Genomic DNA, 6054 nt, shown 5'->3' with positions numbered 1-6054 from the left:
AGAGTCCAGAAGCCTCAAGAGTCCACAAGCCCTCAAGAGTCCAGAAGCCCTCAAGAGCCCAGGAGCCCCGACATTCAAATTAGACTTTTTTAGCCTGAATGCTGAGGGATATCAAAACAAATCAATATTACGTTACTAATTTGATCCAGCTATTTTCAAAATCACACGTCCACAAATCTAAAATTTCAAATTATAAACCAACCTGCTTAAATTTTTTTGAAATTAAATCAAACAATATATCAATTCAATATTAATATCCCAAAAAAGCTCTGAAAACACTGAATGTATGTGACTTCTATAGTATTTTCACTGATTAATTCCTGACATTATTTGCTATTTTTCATGTATTGCTATTATTATTATTATTATTATTATTATTATTATTATTATTATTATCACAAGTGCAGCTATAATGATAACATTATTACATCTATACATATCATAATACTCTTATTGTTTTCATTTTAACAACCAGTCTGACAGAGTTTAAACATGAGAGTTAAAAAACTCCCTCTCCTCTCTTCCCCCCTCTTATACTACCCCCCCCCCACACACACACACACACACACACACACACACACACACCCCAGCTGAGTCTGGTTCTGCCAGAGGTTTCCTCCAGTTGAGAAGGATTTGTTTGTCTCTCGCTAAAAGTGTTTGCTTGTTGCTTTTCTCTATGATGTAAGGTCTTGACCTCACTATGTAAAGTGTCTTGAGATAATAAACTTTTTGAGAAGAACATTTTTTTTTTGGTGTGAACTAGATAATGGTGAAATCATCTTGGTTTTTATCAGGAATCGGTGAGTCAACCTCTGATGGCATCACAAAACAACGTGTGTTTTTCCCTGCTGACTGCACACAACAGAGCTCTAGATACAAGGTGATTATTGATGTTTCATTTAAATAGTAAGCACTGTGATAATAGATGGAGATTAATATGATAATTTTCTTGGAATCTTATAAGACAAGTTTAAGGTAAAACTTAACTTTAGATTTCCTCTGTTTAGCATTAAGCAGCATATATAGCCTATATTAATGAATAATTTAAAACACAATTTATAACTCCAGACTATTATTTTGTCAATACCCAATCCTCCACTTTCAGTGCTCACACAAGGAGTCACTTACACTAAGTGTATTCTGTGTACTGCCTCATTATAGTGTGTTCAAAGACATTTAGTAAACATATACATGCTTTAGTTAAGAGTTGCCAGGTTGGGTGTCTAACACTATTGGTGTATTGTTCCTGCAGGTCAGGGAATGGCACACAGCGACGTGGATGTGACTGTTTCTGTAAATCAAAAAACGGGGGTTGTTGATTTTAAGGGAGGGACTTCCCAAGCCACATCCCAGAGATCATGTATTGCGTTGCTTTGAATACAAGAGAAATTCCCCATTACCCTGTCCCTCGATGGTTACTACAGTTTTGGATTACGCAAAAACACCAGCTGAGTGTGATGTTATAAAGATGAGTGTGTCTGAAAGCTTGTTTTCATTTACAAAATGTCTCTTTAAATTGTGTAAAGCCCCACTTGACTTTTTCATATATGTTATTATCAAAAAATTAGCTTTAACCACAAGCACCTAGACATGACGCGGTGAGTCAGAAAAACATTAGATTCATGGGGAGTCGAGCGGATTGAGGTGAGAGTGAGAAAAACAAAATATGTATCATGACACTTTGGGGATTTCCACAGAAGCTATAGTATGTGAAACATGCCAATAACAGCTGCAGATGACCTGTGTTCGTGACTCAGACCGTACATGTATGGAAAGTACGATTCATTCTATTGATTTGAAATGACAGTCAAAGTGTTTTGACATGTGAAATATAGATGTCATAGCTTTAAATAATATCTAAGAGTCTCTAAAACAATAATGATTGAGCAATTTACCCCAAAATGGAGAGCATCATTGTTATTGGTGTGAATTATCTCAACTGAAACAAAAAAATTCCAAATTCAAAAGGTTATGTAACAATTTTACCAAAACACATTCATTGTTCTTTACTGAAACACAGCAGAGATCATTGCTCTGTAGAGGACAGAGCACATCAACCATGGAGCTTTAGCGTCCCCTGTTGACAACAATGTGGAAAAGCATTCAGGACAGCCAGGGACATATTTTGGACCGAATCTGAAATCAATAACTCAACTAAAAAACACAGGCTCACAATTGTTATTTGTAGGGAATTAGAAATTATCCTGTAAGGCAAAACTCATCAGGTTTCACTCTGATAAAGAAACACAGGCAATGAATGTGGAGAGTTTTTAAGGTTTAATGTTGTGAGGTATTTTATTTTTTTAGATACTAACTGGAGCTTAATATAGTAAAATGTTTTACAGGTACAAGTATTTGTTCAGTTTTCAAAAACAGAGATAAATCAAACAATGTACACATTTTAATAATTGACAGTTCACTTTATTTCTTATATTCAAGAAGGAAGTACTAGTATTACACACAGGTTTGGATATGTCTTGCACTTAAACACAAAATAACAATATTAGTCACAGCACAATTTTCTGCTTTAATCACATACTCACGCTTGTGGAGCTCCTCTCTGGTCCTCTGGATCATTAGGGGAATGCACCTCGGTCCTCGGCACTGGTGTCAAGTTGGCAGCCATCCTTCAGTTATCACAGTACTGTACCTTCGATGGGGACAGCATCAGCACTGTGATAACTGAACCAGGGCAGCCTGACAAGTCTATTAGTGCACAGCTTCACTCCGTCATCCAGTCCATAATATCCCAGCTCCACTAAAACAGTTTTCCTTTTGCAAATATGCAGGTCGTTTGGTGGAACCTCGCAATATGCAATGTTTTGTACATGTCACATCTTTATGTTGCCACAGGCTCCAATAATCCTTATTTTCTGATTTTCCTTGATACTATATTCTTCTCTTAGTGTAAAAAAAAAAAAGCTATATAAAGTGAAAGTGGCTCAGCAGTAAGTATTGGAGGATAGAACAAGCTCCTACGTGCACGTGCATGTAAACCAGGACATTGTTAAGGGATCTTAGCAACTTATTTACTCTGATTTATTTATTCCATTTGCCCATATATGGTGAAAATAATTTTTAAAGTCGTTATATTGTACAACTAAGAGTAGATGTACATGGATGTTGCAAAAAAAACTGTGACCACTTGTCTAATGCTCTTAAATTCATTAGACATAGACTGTAAATGTTGAATAAATAATTGATATAGACAATTTGTTTGGATTAATCAATTAGCTTTTTAAGTTTATAAATTTGAAATATAGTAAAAAGGACATTTAATCAAGTGTTATTATCAATCAAAAGCAGCAAACCCTGACATTTGAGGAGCTGTAATATGAAAATATTTTGAATTTTGGCCATAAAGCGATTATTCCGATCTCAGAATGAATCTTCTGTTTGTCGACTCATCAATCATTGGACCAGGCTAACCATTGCAGCTGTAACTGTAACTGAGCATCCTTTAAAAAAAATGTATTTATTGATATATGTATTTATTTTTCTATATTTTTGTCTGTTTAAAGTAATTTATATGTATAGGCTACTATTCTTATTGTCACCCTTTTATTGGTATTTTGTAACTTATATAATTACGTCTATTTCAGTCCTTATACTAATGCACAAATACAGTTTACTGTTCCGTACACTGCACTTAACTCAAGTACATTTCCCTAGAGACAAAATTTCCCTGGTGGAAAGTGTATATTATGTACTTATTCTCTGAATTTTAATTAAATTTTCTATTTTTATTTTATTGCCTTATTTATTCTCTGGTCTACCTCATTCTGACTATGTGCTGCTGTAACAAGTGAATCGTATATTATCTAATCGTATTTTATCTAATCGTATTTTATCTCATCAACTTTACCGTACTACACTTTACTTCTGTGATCGAAGCAGGAGCCGATTGCTGGAAATTAGTTTAGTCTCCTCGATAAATTAGAGATAAAAATTCAAATTGCTTGCTTCCATGATGTCATACAATAAAATAAGAAATATATATTTAAAAATTATATATTTTAATACATTTCGATTTGCTGCCTGTCTGCAACACTGATTTGACCTGAATTTCAATTCTATTTCACTGAATTTGTAAAAATGTATTTAAAATAATTCCTTTTACAGTTCTTTGAAATGAATAGTCTTTAAATAATTGTGATCCTTAATCTGTTATATTTTGCCGCCCTTGCATAAAGCACTTTGTAACTTAGATTTTTAAAAGCACTCTATAAATAGAGTCAAATAAAGTTATTATTTATTTACTACTCTGCAGATGAAAATGGCTCGCTCTCTAATTGGTAAAATATTGAAACACACAAAAAAAAAAGGAGCTCCATATTTGCACCTTCACCTCTTTTCCTGATGGAGGAAAACTACTGTTTTTCTTTTTTACTTTCTGTAAATTATTCATACCAACCACAGGCCGAGTGACGTCGGACTTGTTATGATCCTGCTCGTTGCCTCCCCCCCCACCCTCCTCGGCGCGTGCACCCTCTCGAGCAGTCAGGTCGCGTCGCCGGTGACGTCAAGGCTCCTCCTCCTCGCCCCGCCCCTCCGCACTTCTTGTAAACAACTCCATTAGCTTGCACAGAGGCTCTGTCCAAAAAAAAATGTTCATGTCAGACGTGCACGGAAAAAAACAAACAAGTGCGACATGTGCAACAACTAAACAGCGACGTGCACGAACACACTGAGAGGGGGGGGTGGGTGCTGCATTCGTGCTGCGTTTACTGACATGTATAAAAACACACACACCAAAAAAAGAAGCAGGATCCTGTTACATAAACCTTGCATGTAAATAACTGGTAAATAACTGGTCGAAGGAAAACACAGGAACACCCAGTAATGATCCAAACTGGTGCCATCAGACGCCACACACGCGCCGTGCTCGCGCTTGTTGCCGTCCCTCCCCCCCCTTGCAAATAAACAAAAGTTGCCCGAGTGTAAACAACCGCGTTACTTACGTCACGTCACAACAACATGCATGTGCGCACTTTAAAAAAAAAAAAATTAAATTAAATCGCATTGTTCGCGTTGTGCAACCAAACGTTGACGCCCAGCATTGCGCACACACCCCTTTTTTTCCCTGGGCAAAAACAAACAGCGCGCCCGTGCAGGAGCCAAATAATAAAAAATCACGCATTCTTCATAAGAGCAAGTCTGCGTGAAATGTACAACAGCCACGGAGCCCACTTACCCACAGTGTCCCCCCGGTCAGCGCCCCGTGTTTACGTGAATATTTTTTAATGACGCAGCAAGACCACACGGAGCAACGTGATTGTCGCCATTTTTTGTTGTTATTGAATTCTCCCAGCAGCCATGTGACAGGAACAAAAAAAAAATAAAGATTTAAAAAAAACCAGGCCGGAGTTTAAAAAACAACAAACAAAATGAGATAGTTTGTGGAGGCCCGAGAGAAGAACGAAGATCGCGTCCCCCGGTGGTTTGTCCGGTGGGATCGGTCCGGAGGCTCCACGGGGCTGGAGGCTGTGCGCAGTGTTTGACAGCTCCGGGACGCAGCCGCCGCCGTGTGGCTCCGCAACAAGTCGACTCTCCGGATTCCTCTCCTGTGCGCAAGTGTTGCGCGGAATGACAGCGACTCTCTGCGCCTGCTGCCAGAAAGAGGAAGAACAAAAATAAGAAGAGGTGGGGGGGGAAACCAAAAAAGAGCAGAAGGAATAGTAACACGAGCCATGTGCAGCTCAGAGGATCCTGCTGTCAACAAGTGGTGGAATCCAACTGTACGGGCTCACAAGCGGTGACGTGACGCGCGTGTGTCTTCTCCAAACGTCGACGTCGGTAAACGCACGTAAAATGTAACAGTGACTGGTGCGATCAGTGAGAAACTGAAGCACAGACATCAGCTGACACAGTCACTGACCGACCCGCCTCTTTCTCACCGCTTACAATAATAACAACAACAACAACAACAACAACAACAACAATAATAATAATAGTAATAATAATAATAATAGATAGACAGACAGAAAGACAGACAGACAGACAGAGAGAGAGAGAGAGAGAGAGAGAGAGAGAGAGAGAGAGAGAGAGAGAGAG

The 6054-nt window shown here is 38.2% G+C and overlaps 1 long non-coding RNA gene across 1 annotated transcript; it reads right to left on the bottom strand.

Moving 5' to 3' along the window:
* Positions 1 to 2399: 2399 nt before the first annotated feature.
* Positions 2400 to 5945, bottom strand: LOC117759889. Its single transcript, XR_004613583.1, has 2 exons — positions 5195 to 5945; positions 2400 to 4593 (listed from the first exon to the last, which is right to left on the bottom strand). It is a non-coding gene; the product is annotated as an uncharacterized LOC117759889 (long non-coding RNA).
* Between the last annotated feature and the right edge of the window lie 109 nt (positions 5946 to 6054).

The sequence above is a fragment of the Hippoglossus hippoglossus genome, chromosome 4 (assembly GCF_009819705.1).
Source record: "Hippoglossus hippoglossus isolate fHipHip1 chromosome 4, fHipHip1.pri, whole genome shotgun sequence".
Taxonomy (NCBI): Eukaryota; Metazoa; Chordata; class Actinopteri; order Pleuronectiformes; family Pleuronectidae; genus Hippoglossus; species Hippoglossus hippoglossus.
Note: the sequence above shows the minus strand (reverse complement) of the source record. Positions and strands in the feature narration are given on the sequence as shown.